Source organism: Miscanthus floridulus, chromosome 5 (assembly GCF_019320115.1).
Source record: "Miscanthus floridulus cultivar M001 chromosome 5, ASM1932011v1, whole genome shotgun sequence".
Lineage (NCBI taxonomy): Eukaryota > Viridiplantae > Streptophyta > Magnoliopsida > Poales > Poaceae > Miscanthus > Miscanthus floridulus.
Window position 1 is genome coordinate 10,857,449 of NC_089584.1, and position 18,394 is coordinate 10,875,842.

Here is an 18,394-nt window from a genome sequence, read left to right on the forward strand (position 1 = left end):
TTGTCCAAAAATTATGAAACCAATTTTGTTAGTCTCCTAAAATAATGATCTACCTGTTAGTACATGGTGTTCACGTAGTTTGATAATATTCTTGGAAGCTATATAATTAATTTAAGATACGTAATATTGTAAAAATATAAACTTATGGGAATTGTTGTGATAAATTGGTAATATTGTTGAATCTAAAATTTGTACAGTAGGCTCCTAGCAATATTAGGTACTCACTGTAATTTTTGTAGCTCTAGAATAATTAGTTTTCTAGATAGATAATAATGCCCTATTTCAAATAATGGTTAAATCGATAGAATGAATAAAGAAACAACTTGGGTTTATATAACTAAAATAGTTGTTGGGAAGTAACGCCTTATTCGACAACATGGATACGTAGACCAGCTTTAGAGCTATCTCGTTAGCTTGTAATGCGTGATCGGATTTCTAAGCGTTTCGGCTAGTCGTTGGTTATTTAAATCTATGCATTTGCATCCATGCATATCATATAGGTACGATGATGGTTCAACGGATCAATTGAAGGATGAATTAGAATCTGAAGATGGTGTAATGGTATTCTCTCTAGGAGATGATGCAATGGGCTTTCTATCCAATTGATGGTGGATGATCTGAAGATGCAAATACTAACTTTTGGTTATATTTTACCCTAGGCAAGCCTCGGTGCCTAACCCCTACTTTTCTGTAGTTTAAATTATATTTATGCATTAAGTTTTAAAGAGTTGATTGAAACCCACCTGCATATATATATCTTTATCCTATGAGTCTTACTAGTATTATAGGATCGTGTAGAATGCTATGCTAGAGGACTCCGATAGAAATCGAGTGATTGCCTATCACTCGCGAGAGATAGGAAATATATTACCGTATTATTATCACTTAGAAAATATAAATGGTGGAAAGGAAAAATGGTGACTAGGCAGGGATATAGTTTAGGTATTGGTGGGTGTAAGAGGTTGTGTCATCGTGGACGCAGGGCATAACTTGGTTACACTGCTTTCCCTGTCTGTGTCGATTAAGGACCGATCGTTGGATAAGCCATTGAGGCAAGTCACAGACTTATTATCCCGAGCACATACTTAGGTATGGGTGCTTGGAAGACTTGTTGCTGTCTTGTCGTGGGTTCCGGCTCTTTCCAAACCGACTATTAGGGTTTCTTTTTGGTGGAGGAGGTCCTTGCACTGCACTGAGTTCCAGGACTCACAGGCAGGGGCTTGGAGTCCTAGTTTGGACAGGGACCTAGGACCCTAGGACAGGAGGGATGATGGGTTGGTCCTACTTATGCCTTGGGTACAAGCGGAGCATATGTTTTCGTGGTACCCAGCTGGGGGCATTGATTCACGAATTGTCGGGCAATCCAGTATGGCTTGTTTCATGCCTTGCACCTGTAGTAAGAACTAAAAGATGAAAGATGGAATGAAAAAAGGAAATTTGATTGCTTACCACCTGCTTGAAAGTAGCATAGGTGCTTACATAGAATGGTTAGATAATGAATTAATGTACTGCTAATAAAAATCAAATATAAGGAAGCACTTTTAGTAATGCTCCCTACAGTTGCAATAAACCCACAAGACAGATAGCCTTGCATATCCTTAGAGTCTTATCTTTTCTTCTGTCGGGTAAGTCTTGCTTGAGTACAATAGAGTACTTAGGGTTTTATTTTCCCTGTTGCAGGTGACAGGTGGATGCTAAAGCTAACCATTGTGTGTGGATTTCTCCTGGTGGGCTCAGAAATGATTTTCTTTACGCTGCGATCATAGTCTTTATTTATAACTCTCACTAAATGTTTTTATAATGAAAGTTTTATAATCTATTGTCATAGTTTACATATCAATAATTCATCATGTCATGATTAGGTAATTATTTTCACTGTAATTCTAATCACATGTTTATATTCCATTGTTTAATTAAATTATTCATAATTATGATAATATGATTATATTCTGTTGTTATAATGATAAATATTATACTCTGATGTTGTATTAAAAGTGATATAAGAAATGGTTAAGAATAATGTAAGCTTTATTCTCTCATTTGTGATCCTGATGGCAAAAATGTGGATTTTTGGGTTCTCCCCTGGGGTGTGACCAATGGAACCGAGTAATTTAGTGTTCTTCCCTGAGTGCTTAGTGTCTAATGGAAGACAAGCACCCCTGTGAGGCATTAGATTAGGCGGTTCTACCACAATTGTTAGCTGTAGGTTCTAAGCCTCTTACTGATGATGAATAACTTTACCTTAGGTTACTAGAACTTGGTGAGTGTATGTTTCTTGTACTATAGAAGAGATATGCACCTACTCAGTAAAGATCAACTAGAAGAAAGTTATATATCTACTTGGTCAACGAATGTTAAGCTTACCATACATCTTGTAGATAACCATGCTCATGCGTATACACTTCATTAGGTCATCCCATCTCTTATGCATTCATGATACTCATTTGTGCATATGCATGCAATAGGTTCCCCGGAAGGAGTGACACTACTCGAGTTCGAACCCGAGCATTAAGAGGAGCAACAGGCAGCCCAGGAGCAGGAGGTTCAGACAAAAGGAGAAGTCAACGTGGAAGATCTTCCTGAGTGTCCTGATCACCAACCTTCCTCATTTCTGAAAGGCAAGCCCTGGAGCATTCTAAGCCTCCTATGTTTTCTAAATATTAACTTGAGTCATTTTATGTTGATGCATTAAGTACTAAGGGTTGATTGGAACCACTTGCTGCATATACTTTCCTTGTCCAAACAAATATATCTTGAATCCTATATAGGTCCAGGATTGAATATATGCTTAGTCATGCTTAGTCCGGTAGAAATCGGATGATTTCCTATCACCTGCAAGATATAGGTAGATATCTAGGTCACGGTTGGCTATAATTGCTATCGTGGAAATAACCATGTGTTGATGAATAAAAAGGAGATCGAGCGGGATTGTGATAGAGAAGCAACAAGGCATGGAAGTCTTGGTGCCTATTTATCCCTATCTATGTCGGTTAAGGACCGATTTGTTGTACGTCCTCATGTCATGTTGAACGCATGCCTAGCACTTAGTTGGCCAGATAAGTTGTTCCGACCAGCGAAGCCGAGTAGCTCAACTCAGGCCTGAGACCCGATAAGTGAAAGTGCGCACACTTGAGGAAGTAAGGGTGTGTGGGGAGCTAGAGGCGTGAGTCCAAGGGCAAGCTAGGCCCAAACTTCTTGGTAGACTGGTAGTATCCCTGAGGGTGCGGCGCTGATTGTACCTATGACTGTACCTAAGTTGTACCAAAGGTGACCCTACGTGACCCCGATGGGGGAAGTATGGGTTTGTGTTAGGAATAACTCCCCAGCTGGTTGGAATCGATTCGAGTCATCCGTCTCTCCTGAATATTGAGAACTTGACTGAGCAGCGACAACTGTAGCATTAATGCATGAAACTTGATGGTTATGATGATGCTCAAATTAATACACCGGATATGGTTACTAATGCTTGTTAGTTTAATCACATGATTGCTCTAGGATAGGTGCTAATCTAGAGATGCTTAATTGAATAGGTATTCAATTTGATGTTAAAGATATTAAATCTCCAAGTTATGTTACTTAAGCTTTTATGCAAAATGTTGTCAAGCTAACTCCATCGATAAAGCCTTGCATACTCCTTTGTGTCATATTATTTCTGGTTTACGATGGGTAAGTCTAGCTAAGTATATTCTTGTACTTAGGGTTTATTCCCTCTTATTGCACATGATATGATGTATCATGGGTATTGTAAGAATTGCCTTCATCCTACCATGGATGAGGACTAAACCATAGGGCATGATACTCCTAAGATATCCTCTCTAGTTATGCTTTTGCTGGAAATAACCATGGTACTAGCATGTATTTGAACTAAGTGTGATGTTGGTGTCAAACTACTTTGCTTCCGCTATTTGAACTTGGTTTGTAATAACTATATGAACTCTGATGTATGTGAGATACTTGTGAACTATTTGTGAACTATGATGTAACATGTGACTTGTTATGTTGAATCATGTACAATTTTGGTTTGTATGTTGGTTGGTTTGAGATCCTTCGTGATTTCATTCAGACTACCGGGTTTATATGGGCTCAACTATGATAGTTTGATCGCTTCGGTGATTGCTATTATACTTGTGCTCTTATAAATTGAATGGTTCTGTTACATTGCCAACCCTTGGCTTGGACCCTAAAACCCTAGATGACCCCTAGTGGACCCCACTAAGGTGTGTACATGCTTGGCAACTCTTGTATACATGCATAGGAGCCCTAGGTGTAGTGTGGAAATAGAAATAGAAAAGGAATTGGAAAAAGGGAGAAAATAGAAAGAGCAAAGCAGCCCGCGTGGCCAAGCCAGCCTAGCTCTACCCCCGCACATGCGTGCACGCGCCCGTGCCCACACTCTGCCTGTTGGCCTGCTTTGTCCATGGCACCTAGCTAGCCGTCGTGGCCCTAGCACCATGTCTGTGCTCACGTGTGCACCCAGCATGGCCCAGCAACGTGGCCCGTATCACTGCCCCTACATCACGACGTGCCACCGTCGCCTTCTTCTATTGTTGCCGCTAGGTGGGCCTCGCCTATCATCCCCTTCCCCTGGCACCCTCCTCTACTTTTGCGAATAGAGCAGAGCACCAATGCCAGAGCATCTCGCCTGGTCCCCCACTGCTCACAGCCGTTCACCCTCGGCCATTGGCCATGGATGCGTGGATCTGCGCCACGTCTGCAATCTGTGGCCTCTACGCCCACCTCCTAGCTCGCACCTGCGCTGTGTGACATCGCCGCCGTGGCCCCACACCGCTGACGCCACCCTGTCCTTGCCTTGACTGCCATCATCCAAAATTGAGGGTGCTAGCGGGCGTGCAACCACCCCACTCTCCCAAAATCCTAGCCTAGAGGTCATATCCACCTTACATGTACCCCCTCTGCCCTTCCCCACCATCCATTGCTTGCCATGGTCGTAGCCTCCCTATAAGAGGGCACCCTCGGTGCCCTAGCGCCCCTCCTACACCCCATCGCCACTCTGTGGCAACCCATGAACCACGACAATGCCCTAGAGGAGGAGAAGAAGGGAGAAGAAGGAAGGAGGGGAGGAGTCAAGCCTGCCGAAGATGAGGACGATGGTGATCGCCTTCTTCCTCGTCGTGGATTAGCACGGTGCTGCTACACCTCGACACAGCTTTGACTCGCCACTACACTACCATCCTAGCCGCCCCAAGCCCATGGTGAGCCCCCATTGAACCCCTCTGCTCTCCCTCGTGTTTGCGCCATGGCCACCAACGTGGTTTTCCAACCTAGGAGACCCAAAGGCCTTGCCTTTGGCTGTCACGCATAGTCACATGTACGCATGCACGTACACAGCCCAAGAGTTGGCCTTATCGAGCCACGAGTGCTCGGGAACACCGGTGTACCCTCACCGCGCACCGCACGATCACCATGGTCGAGGCCACCCATGGCGCCACCATGTTCTGACCTCACCCCACTGGTAGATGTAGCGCAACCACCCCCAATGAGATTTGCCTCACTGAGGGACATGACGTACGCTAGATAGATGAAGAAGAGAAGCCACGGGGGCCGCTAGTCGCCTTGCGACGCCGGTGCGGCCGCACGCTCATGCTATTCGTCGTGCCATGTCCATATCAACTGGACCTCGGTTGCCTCGCGAGATGAGACCTGGCCAGTCGAGCTTTGCCTAGACCCTGCGCACCCCGTTGTCTAGTCGGTTGGAGGAAAAGCCCTCACCTTGCCTTGGTCCATCGAGGTCGCGCACTCATCGGAGTTCCACCGTGTGCCCTCGCTGCTGGAGTGGACTCCGTCAGTGCCCGTTGGTCATCGTCGTCGAGCCCTTTGGCTCTCTAGTGACTTCAATCGAAGGAAAAGAGCTACCTGACTCCAATTAAAGCTGTGGCCACCGCACCGCCGCCCACCTTCACTATCGAGCTACTATCATCGTGGTCGCCTCGGCTAAAGCCCTTAGCGCTGCCCCAGGAGCTCTAGCCGTGTCCTCCGTGGCACGGGAGGAAACTAATGGAGCTTTCCCCAGAGCCTCATCGTCGCCCAAAGCACCTCACTGGCCGACCACGCCGAGCCCCAAGGTACCGCCTGTAGCCCCTCGATGCAATCACTATAACCCTATGTAGCCATAGAGCCCCTTACCCGCCCGCTAGGCTACCATATCACGCGGCTGAGCGAGCTCGCTGTAGGCGAAGGGTGCCACTGCGAGAAATAGAAGAGAGGGGAGGCAACCCCGCCCTCGCCTGACCCCCGTGTGCACCCAGTGCACCGTAGACCAAAGAGAGAGAGAGAGAGAGGGAGTGGACGCGGTCCACCGCAGACCGTGCTTGCGGTCCATAGACCCACACGGCGTCGTCCACCGTAGACTAGCCCCGTGGACCTGAGCCCAGTAGTGGCCCATTTGCGCCACATGGCTGCCTACCTACGCGACACATGTTCGGGCCTGGCCCGGCCCAGACTAGCCCAACCCGGCCCATATCTGGCCCATGACCCAGCCCATTAGGCCTAATTAAGCCCGGTCAACGCTGACCGACGACCTGGTCCCACCTGTTAGTGACCGTAACCGCCTTGCCCAATCACGTGTTGCCACGTGTCAACCTCTGGTTTCCCATTTCTTTTTATTTTTTAGAAAATGATTTAAACTTAGAAATTTTATAGAACATTCATATGACCTCAGAAAAATATGAAACCAGTGCCCAAATTTTTCTAAAAATGAGCTCTACATCATAAGCTTGTGTTTGAGTGCATTTGGATCTTTTGACTTTCTGTTGCTTCTTTGTGATCATCTATAGGAGTCGCTTATCACAGCTATATGTCTCGTTTGACAGACCCGGAGGAGCCACAGACTAAGGAGCATGACCCCGACTACATTGAGGAGCTTGGAGATGACCTGTCAGGTGCCACATCCCACCCAACCTCGTAGAATCCTATTAGACATGCTACAATGTAGATGCTAGTGCTTTACTTTTATGCAAATGATCTGTGATAGGTTGCATGGTAGAATTGCTTGTGAGCGATTACCTTGTCGCTACTTATACCCCTGCACACCCGCTGTTAGGTTAGACGCTCGCTTACTTACTTGCTACTACTTCTACTACGTATTATATCTATGATGTGATGCTTGGTGGAGGATTGTATGTAAGCGGTTAAGGCACTGGGTGCTGGTAATGTGGTAACAACTGGGGAGATCTTGGCATGTGTTTTTGATGTGTGGTGAGGGTTGAGTCGATCGGGCAGGATCTTACGATGAGTCGTTGGACGAGTCTTGCCAGGGGGGTGTGAATTGGGCATCCCCTACGAGTGGTACCTATGGCGGGTGCATGTGAGATGAGGAGATTCTAGGGTGGAGTGTCTTTGTGGGATGAAGCCCCGGGATGGAGGTGCCGTCGAGGCACGAGGTGTTGGTTATCCCCTTTGAGAAGATATCATGTCTGGTCCCCCCCTAAGGACTGGTATGTCGAGAGAACCGAATCATAGGACCCTACGTGCACGCACTCGTCCCTGAATGGGCAGGGGGACGAATGCTGACCAGCTAGGATGGTGCCACTACTACTAGGTTGGAAGTGGATAGTGTAGGGAGGTACGAGTGTATGGCCCACACCCTCCTAAGACAGTGTAGTGACCTCTAGGGCCCGGTACTACGTCTCACAGTCTCAGTGTTTCGGTGGACTCTGGGGTGGCCCAGGGCTGAGTGATAGGGTGGCATCGCACCGGTTGGAAGGTAGCCCGGTATTAGCCTAGACGAGACACCGCAGATGATGGTGATCTTGTGGTTCCAGGTGTACATGCTCTGCAGAGTTGATCGATCTATACGTATAGCCGTGTCCTTGGATATGGACATTCCTATAACCTACGCTTTCCTTGATTAGTGAGTGTAGTTCTTTCTTCTCTCCCCCTGGGTTCTTGTGTTGGTTTCCGGTTTTGGCCGATGAGGCAAGGTACGAGCGGGAGTCGTCCTCGTCGCCTAGAGAGTGTGAGAGTGGTGAGGTGTGTGGGATAGGATGGGAGAACATGTGGACGAGATGGGTTGAAACTTGATAAATTATTGTTAAGACTTGGCATACTCGCATAGGAAAACTACAGCCACAAATATGTGTTTTGCTCTACCCTTGCATTCCACTACCACAAAGCAAACGCAAGGCATAGGGTGAGAGCCAGTGGTCAGCACAAATCATACTAATAGTTGTTTGACATGTTCCGAGCCTGAGTACGACTACCAGGGAGACGGCTGGAAGGATTAGAGGTCTTGTTCCTGGTTGAGAAGATAAGAGTCGACGCCCGCTGCCTTTCTATTTGAAGTTGTTCTACATGTTGTATGCTCTAAGTGATTTCGCCAAATAGCAATGTAATAACGAGTAAATCTTGCTATTTATACTCTCTTTAAGACAGGTATTCGATATATGACTGTGATATCGATTGTTATTTGATAATGTGATGGGATGATCACCTAGGACTATCAGGTTATACTTTGAATCTGTGAATTTTCCTTCGAGTAAATCGGTATTCAGCTTCATTCATCTTCTCTCCATCGTTTAGTGGGACAGCGGCTAGGAAGCCCCAAAGGCCAGAACAAAATCACAATCTATGGAGTGACCCAACCATGAGACAACATATCCGCTATGCAGACAACACGCCAGATTGTACCAACAGATAGCTGACCTACATCCTGGCCCATTCTTCACCGGGCAATATGTTAACCGGGAGGTCTAAAGAGAACAAAAAAAAGATGAAAGAAAGCCTATGTACAGGAGATGCAAAGGAGGGGAGGAAAAGAAGGGGAGGGGATGCTATCTACTGACTCGATCAAATGGAGCAAACACGCTCCCATAATCAGCAAAAGAAGCATCGAGCTCAGCGTTCCTCATTCCTCAAATCCCTTCTGCCATCCCGAGAAGTGTCCCTGCTGGAGGATTTGATTGCATTAGCAATCATGAGGGCTACCGTGGCCTTATGGAGGGCAAGGTCAGCCTTCTGCATCAGGCAGTGGGCCTTTTCCCTCTTGAGCTTCGCCATGGCAGCAGCATGCTGTGCTGCACTTGCAGCATCCCGCAGCTTGAGCTCCTCAATATCAACACGGGACGAGCCTGGGAAGAGGTGCTTTGAGTTCTGCCAGTCATGAACAACAGCGTTCCAATGGTCATGTGCGCTCCGTTTTACTCTCTGAGGGCGGAAGGAAGGCGACGGCTGGTGATCATCAGAGAAAGCAAGGCTTGCACTCCTTTTGACACTATTGGTCCTAAAAAATCTTGGTGTAGAACTTCTTTCTGAGTCAAATGCCCGAGGAGAATCTGTTCTCGTAGAGAACCTGGGAGAATACCCTGTTGGGGAATAAAGAGAACCACCGTCATACGATTCACATATCCTCCCATCCACAGTGCATTCATTGTATCTCCTGCCTGATACTGGACAAGAGGAAGATACATCAGCAAACAGGAAAAGGCACAACGATCATTAGAGCATCTACAAGGGCTCCCTTAAAACAGCTCCCTAATTTGTTTTCTGTAAGAAGGGGAAAAAAACAGCCCACCAACAGTTTTGCATCTGAATTCCCTAAAGGTAAGCACTGGGTAAATCTCCCCCTCAGCACACAAATACACGTGTTCCATCTTCCATCTTGCTATCTGTCCAGGCGTCCCCCCCCCCCTATCATTCACTTGGCATAATCATTAGTTTACCAAGTAACTTTTAAGGAGATTTTGCAGATGCTCTTAGTCAAGTACTCCCTCGAGTTTGCATATACATACATTTGGGAGACTGCAATTTTCAAAACATAGGGACGACCAATATTTTCTATGAACAAAAATTAACATTCTAACAAAGCTATGTTTTTCATATTTCAAGACAAATCTGTGCATATGACCTTCGAGTTTCCGATTCAGTACTTTAAAGTTATTTTCAATCAAAGTTTAAAAAGCTTTAACTCAAACCTTGTCCTGTCAAGTATTTGCAAACCAAAGGGAGTACCCATCAAGGGAGAGTACCTTGCCGGTAAAAGCCGTCATGCTCTCTTGAAAAGCTATGGCAGCCTGTGGACATAAGCTTCTTATGAGAACGCTGCTTTGGTCCCTTGTATGGTACATGGAGTCCACGAGGCCTCAAACAGAAGGCAAACAATGCAGGCTTGGGAGGCAATTTCTTTTCTTGGTACCCATTTGATGAACCCTGCATTCTGTATACTTTTGATTCCCATTCATGTACCTGCTGCTCGTAGATCTTCCACATAGCAGACTGAAAAGTGAAAATGATGTAAGAGTTAGAACAAGATTGTGCCCGTTCTCAGCCACTATTTGTTGGAAAGATGTCATAATCAAAGCTCAGGAAAAACAATCAATTATTTCACAGGAAGCATCTATGTTACCCTAAAGGGCATACCCAGTGCAGAGAGCTCCCTGCTCTCTTAGGGGTCTGGGGAAGGGTGTCAGTGGCAAGCCTTACCCTCGCCTGCGCAATGCGAGGAGACCGCGACTCGAACCCGGGACCTTCCGGTCACAGGCGGTAAGACTCTACCGCTTGCACCAGGCCCTGAATTCTAAAAATAATTGATAAGAACAGAAAAACAATCAACTATGACCAAAAAATTGCTTCATTGCTACTGTTCAAAAACAAGGCTTTCATATCTTTAGCCAATGAATAAGCAACAAAAAGATCCCCCGAGGATCTGGTTCAATAACAATAAGCCTTAGTCAGAATGATACCCTGGGACGAGATGGATTTGCAGCAAATGTAAAGAGTGTTATGGTGTTTTTACTTCACTACATTGGCACTGGGAGTATCAAAAAAAGGGCGTACCCAGTGCAGAGAGCTCCCGCTCTGTGCGGGGTCTGGGAAAGGGTGTCAGTGTGGCAAGCCTTACCCTCGCCTGTGCAATGCGAGGAGACTGCGACTCGAACCCGGGACCTTCCGGTCACTGGCAGTATCAAAAAGCTGAGAACAAAAGCTGAAAGTGACAACTTGTTTGCAAAATAATGTCAAGCATGCTTCAGTACCATATGCCTAGCTAAATAAATAAATATGTACATAAAACTATGTAAGTGAACTGCAGTTATCTATATCTAGTTAGGCTGGTACCATGAAGGATCCAAGATGCTTACTAAATATTAAACATTACATGAAACATAATAACAGAGCTAGATAACAACTATCCAATTGTCACCTGCTTTCGTTATTGTATCGACCAAATGATCACTAAACAACAGAAAGCTAAACAAGAAGCCAAAAATAAATAAATAAAACACAAAAATATGTGTTCACCTGAAAATGTCGAATAAGCGGCATTCCCTTTTTCTGCCTCTTATCTTGCCAATATGTATGTATCACTTCAATAATGTCCAGAGGTACATCATCAATATCCAGTTCCTTCATCTGATCAATGCTGAGTTCATTACAGTTGTGGCTATATGCAAACTTCTCTAGTTTGTCCATAACCCTCTCAAACAAATCTTCTGCCAACTCAAGTGTGGTGTTGTCTCTTACTAAGAATTTCCGCCAGCTTGATATCCACTCTTCATCATCACTGTCCATGTCATATAACACACGGGATTGATCAAGAGCAATTTCAACATCTGTTCCAATGTGGACAAGATAATCTTCAGATTGCACAAAGGATACCACATCATTATCATCATGGATTTCAACCAAACGGACACCAGGGATTGGAATGTTTCTCACAGAAGCAGCTCTGATGTTGTGGCTATAACACTCATCATGCATTTGCTTGAAAATCAACCACTGGCTTCTGTCAGGAAATTCCAGGCACCATTCAGCCCCACCTTTCCACATAATGGCATGTGTATAGCGGTTTGTGGCTCCAGGCTGCAAAACTTGACAGACCTTGTGAGCATACTTGGTCCCTTCAGCAAGTTTCATGCATATTCTCCGTTCTCTCTGACCATCAGAATCCATTGTGATCTGGGTATCATACTCCCTCCAACCTCTATCACCCACTGTAACAAGAACATTTGCAACACAAGTCAATGACTCCAGGACTACTATGATCACTTCTAAAACTATCAGGAAGTTTCTTTGCATGAGATTGTATCTTGTGGAAATGGCATTTGTTTTTTAAGCCAAGTTCCTCACTTCTAGGAGAAACAGAGTATGAAACTTGACTTCGTGGCTTCTTAGAACCACCAGCAAAGCCAGTCAACACGTGGTCTTCTGACAGTAATTTTGAACCATCTCCAAAAGCACGTGATATAGATGTAAACCGGTTCTTATGGTAAGTAGTTCTGGGGGCAGTTGGTGTAACACGACCAATTGGATGTTCATTCAATTCCTGAACCAAGTTAGATATAGGTTGCTTTTCTTTTTCATCTTTGTCAAGAGGTTTATCATTTGGTGCATCAATTGCTTTGTCTTGAGGAACATTGATGGAAAGACGACTCTCTGCGGACTTCTGCGAAGAGCAAATAACACTAAGATTGGAGGAACATAGCTTGTCAGCACCAATACAAGGCCCATTTTGATCTTGAAATTTTCTGTGCGTTATATTTGCATCACCAATACTGCCGACATTACATTCTGGGATCACATTCCTTTCAGCAATCTTGGATTCCCTACTAGCAGAGCTAGATGGATTTGCACAACTAGCAGAAGCCATATCCAATGGACTATCAGGTGATGAACCAAGATTAAGTGCACAAACTTGAGGTGGAGCATGACAAACTGTAATCGATTCATGTTCCGTTACCAACTGCTGCTGATCCTCATCCAAAGTACATGACATGGATTGCTGAGAACCATTAGTCAAATTGCTTCCCATTAACAATTTTTTATGGTCCCAAAGCAGTAGTGAAGGTGCAGATGTCATGTCCAGAACACTTTGAGTAAATTTACACTGCACATCCAAACAACAAATAACAGGTTCGATATCTGAATAATTAGACTCTGGAAGAAAGACAGACTCCTGAACATCAAAACCCTGTTTAACAGAAAATATTTAAACGATGGTCAGCTGATTTTCTACAAAAATAGAGTTCTAGCACAATTGTTTTAGAGCAATGTGTTAGATGATGTTAACAACTATGTGTAGAAGATCAATGAAAGAATCATTGCGCAGAAAGGTGCATATCAATAAACAAACAGCAGTTAAAAGAGATGTATTTCCACTGAACAACAATTCACATTCACATATGAATCACATGAGGCATGTGCATTACGGTTTTATAGGGAAAAGGGTTATTGAGGCACAAATAACTTGACAAGGATAATAAGAGACCACACATACAACAGCAATGGCAGTACTAAATCATTGACAGGAAATGGGAAACCCTGCTAGATAAGTAAATATTCTTTACCCTGATATGGCTTTCAGAAACAAAGAACAGGAATTGTTTCAACCTTAAACAAAATAAAACACACATTAAGAGTATTATTAATGCAAATATATGGGAAATAATATTCAAGGTTAAAAAAGGCATTAGGCGCACTCTAGGCGTTTACATCAGTTTGTTCTGCATATATGTAACTGACTAACTATGAATTAAACACCAACATGTGTATGTGTAATTCTTGTTTCTACATACCAGAGAGGAGGTTAAGAGAAGAGAAATATCAAATAAAAGTATATCTAATACTATCTTGTGAGAAAATAGAAGTTTTTGAGACTAGAATGTAAGAAATCAGTAAAAGGAATGATAGTAAAGAAATCTCTAGGATTTGTTAGAAAAGTGAAGGGGCAAACACAAAATTGCTCCCTCTCTCCCTCCTGTGGAGGGCGCCTGCAGTCCAATGCAATCTCCGTGTGCTGCCACAAAGATTGACACCGTCTCACGCACTCCCTGCAGGATCAAGACCCCAATCCCTTTCCCTTCTGCTCCATTCCCCTCCCCTGCAAACATATGCACATCGATAATCCTGGGCCAGAAAGGGAGGTGGTGCCGCAATGGATCCGGCAGCGCGACTCCCTCCGTCAGGCAGCGTAGCTCTGGATCTGGTGGCACGACACCTATACCTCCACCTACCCCTCCGCCCAGGGCTTAAGCGCGTCTAGGTGAGCCCCTAATTACACCTTGTGGAATACATTATTGATTCAATGAATTGTAACATAGCTGATCTGACAAAGCTATGTTTTTGCGCAGTTTAAACAATGATTGTCCGTCTAGCTATTCTAGGAAAGAGGATAGAAGACAAGCATATAGCATAGTATTACACAGGGTAAGAGAACGATGACCATACATCACTAAGGTTCCTCATATAACCCAAAACTAGTTATGGATAACCTCACATAAAGTCCATGAGTACTTACACAATGAAGCCATCATAAGGGGGTGCTACTGCATATTGAGTAATGTTAATGCCCCTATTTGTTAATGAGCCGGTGCTCATAAAATGAAAAGCATGCAAGATTGTTTAAATCTTTTAGGGAATGCAATTATAACAGTCATGTGGAAAGATCACTTAAAACTGCATATGTAAGGCAGGAAGATACCTTAGAGAAGAGATCCATTGAAGAAAGGGATCTTTGACCGGTACATTTCGTGGAATCTTTAGACAACTCCTTCTTTGAACAGTGATATTGAAGCTTTCTTTGAAGGTGTTTCCATTTGGATTTCTCTACACCAACAAAGCTGAAGAACATAAACACTACTTGGCTTCTACCATGCCCACCAGATATCTGAAATCTGATCGAAGTACAAGGTATTCTCGATTCCTTGGTAGTTCTCAGCCTAGTACACTGCTTGAAGCTTCCAGCAAGTAAACAGAAAAGTGATACTGCCGATCTCAAGCATGTGTCAAGAAGGATATGTTTCGAGCCTAAAGCATTATCAACAAGAAGTATGTCCAGATGTACAACTGGCCATAAGGCAACCAATGTACCACATTGAAGGAGAAAGAAGGCATTGGAAACTGAAACGCAGCAGGCTTCGCAAAGCAACTTATAAACATGTTTCAGTGGGAGGCTCAATGCAGGTATGACATATGTGACTGAAGCACCAGTTGCAGTACTGGATTCCATACTAGGGCATGCAGCAAGAACTATAGCAGAACTTCCTCTTCTTTGGCAATTAGAACGCTGTTCAGAAATGCTAAGAAAACCATTCCTTTTTCTGCAAAATCGCTTCCTAGAATAAACAAAGCGAAACCTCCTGTCCTCAGGTGTAGTCCTATCCTTGACAACCTCTGCATCCCCATTTACAAGTGAACTACAATCATTAGACTCCTTGGCATCAGAACCACGGCACTGCTTTTGGTCAAATGAAATTGCAACAGTATTGAAATGATTGTGATCTTGCTTGCTGATGGCACAAAGTGTAGCAGATTTTGCTTGGTTTGATCGAGTCAACCATGAGCTGATGGGACCTGACTCAGAACTCTCAGTATTGCTTCCATCCATGTCTTCTCTGTCACCCTGATCGTTCTTCGGCTCAAACACTGACCTCGAGTTGGTGCATTTAGATCTATTGCGAGCTTCCGCTGGTAAGAACAGGAGTTTAATCCTCTCATTTTGAAGATTGATCCATTCTTCATCCTTATCATCATACCTGACATGATGTAACCTGGTGACAGGATTATATTCCTTGACCAAGCCGAAGTACCAAGTCTCATCAAGAGGCCAAAAAACCCTGATCCTCTCTTTTACAATGCAAAATGGATCCACATCGCTAGGGCTAACTTCATAAAAATGCCGACGTGCGCGACGCTTCCTGAAGGGAACTTTACCATCACGCTTCCGCAGCGACCTAGCAGGACCAGGTACATCCTTGATTTTTTTGTATGAATTTTTAAAATGATTTGAATGCTGAGGAAAAGATCTCTTTGATGACCTATCAGGTGATTTCATTCCCTTCCTTGGTGATCCAGCACATCTGTTATCTGATAAAGAACAGAGCATCCTAGCAGCATTTTCTTCCAAACTAACACCATCATCATCTTTTACATGGTCACTGCCACCCTTGTCAACACGAACAGCTTTTGAGGGTTCACCTGAAAGATGTGACTGCTTTTCAACTGAGAATTCAGTTTCAGAACAGAACTTGGTGCCAGTATCCTGATCACAAGTACTATTCCCAGTTCTCAAGCAACTGACAGGTTCATCACCGCCAATTCTATTCTCCTGGAACGCAACTGATTCCCCCTTCTTGTTCCGCCTCGGGAGTTGGGAAGACCTAGGAACTCCATTAACTTGTGGAATATTATGACCACCAGTCCAACTCTCAGTATTGACATTCTGAGCCAGCTTCCTTAACCTCAAAACGCCACGAGGCTGCCTGATCACTGTAACTCCAGCTGAAGTAACCGAATGTTCAGAGTGTTCATTCTTATTTCTCGACGATGAGAGTTGGCGACGGCCATCCAGACTATCTATGCTCCATGTGGAATCACCTGAGCTGGAACTTGGCGTCCCTGGTTCATCGAAGTTCCATTTGATTAGAATCCAAGTTGTCACGCTTCCGCTTATTCCCCGCAGATAAACTGCTTGAAGGAGCCTCCTTTCCAGCTCCATTAGGCAAGGCAGAGGCATGTCTTGCTCCAACAGATTCCCTCTCAGACAAAGTCTCCTCACCATCTAAACCCACCACTGATTCAGTAGCATCTGTTGCAGTGGGTTTATCACCGCCACTGGATTCCATTCACGAGCCCACAAATCAAGAGAACAGAATTCTTCAGAATTTCACCTCCCATCATACGTAGAGTCCCGACCCCAGATCAGGGGTGGACTTTGCGTGGAGCATGGGGATTCAGTTGAATCCACGACAAGTTCACAGAAACAGCTTCGATCATCCTCTCATCTGCAATCCTACACCATCAATTCATCCACAATCATCTCAACAGCCCATTTGGTATCCAGACATTAAAAGAAATCGCAGATCTGTGCACGGAAATAATGTTTTACCTTTGGAGCCCTGGAGGCGTCAAGCGTCGGTGGCGGACCAGAGTGGGCGACAAGCCTCCTGGTGCCGGTGGCGTCAGCAGGGGCGACCGGCGGCGAAGCGCTTAGTGTCTCGCAGACGGATCGAGAAAAAAAAAAGGGGGGGCGAGAGAGTCGCCGAGCGGCGAGACGATCCCGCCACGGATCGGAGACAAATTGAGAAGAGAAATCGAATCCGAGGACGGGGGAGCGCCGATCTGTGCGAAAAGCCCCTTGCCTGGGCGATCCAATGCGGCGAATTAGGATTTCGTCGGTGCCACGGGAACCTAGGGTTTGCTCTTCTTGAGTTTTTTCCCTCTTTTCTTCGGGGTTGGATTTTTGTTTTTGCCGATTTAGAGCGGGGAATGGTGGGGTACAGCTAACTGGCGAGGAGACTGAGGAAGTGAAGGGTGCGGGAGGTGCGGGAAACTGTGCCGTCCGATCTCGATTGGACGGAAGCGATGAGAGGTCACCGCTTCCAGGGTTTGGGCGGGCTTGGAGGCGCGTCAGGCCTTGTTTGCCGCTCCTCAACTTTAGTCCGTGTTATACAGGATGTTTGACACATTAATAAAGTATTAAATATAGACTAACTATGAAATTAAATATATAAATTGAGACTAATTTATGAGACGAATTTTTTAAACATAATTAGTTCATGATTTGACAATGTGGTGTTACAATAAACATGAGCTAATGACGGATTAATTAAGCTTAATAAATTTATCTCGTGAATTACTAAGGACTTGTGTAATTTATTTTATTATTACTATCCGAACATTATCATGTGACATCCGATGTGATATCCCTAAACTTTAACCCCTAGAATTAAACACCCCTAAGTCAAGCAAACTTTGCAAAGATTTTGTAAAAAAAAAACTTTGCAAAGATTATCGGGTCGTTCTTTTCTTGAATTCAATTTTTATTTTTAATACCAGCAAATGCCTCTCTCTCCAATTGCCTCAATGTTTTAATCTCCGCCTAAAATTCAACAGATAACTTCTCAAACAACTAATAACGAAACTAGATAAGGCTATCACGGCTAAATTGTACATCATATGTAAATTATTTAACCTACCTCAAATAGTTATAACGGCGTTATATCTAGAATCCTTTATCATTAATGATACTTAGAATCCTTTATAATTTGGGTCACCCTTATAATTTAGGATAAATTTTAAATACTTAATAACTTATATTTTAGGGTGGAAGAAAGAAGTAGAATTAAAGTATAATTTTCTTTATTCTTTCTCTCATGAAGAAAGTTGCATTCTGAGTTGCAGGCACCAATGAAAATGGCGTCTGCTGAAGTCATGGTTGACCGGACAGGCAAGCGACGTCATGAGAGGCGACTTATATGGTTTGTCGTTTGACTGCTTGAGCCTTGCGAACTATCCTTCCAGGATCTTTTCTGGCCTTCGTGTGCGGGTGTGGCATGGAAGTAGGACCTAGATAGTTTTTTTACATCTCTCATTTGGATATAGTTGTAGCATATGTTTATGCACGTATGCATGCCCATGCTACCCACACACATCACATTTACAC

The 18,394-nt window shown here is 44.3% G+C and overlaps 1 pseudogene; it reads right to left on the bottom strand.

The window, feature by feature from the left end:
- Nucleotides 1-8,603: 8,603 nt before the first annotated feature.
- Nucleotides 8,604-17,205, bottom strand: LOC136449494 (uncharacterized; annotated as a pseudogene).
- Nucleotides 17,206-18,394: the final 1,189 nt, after the last annotated feature.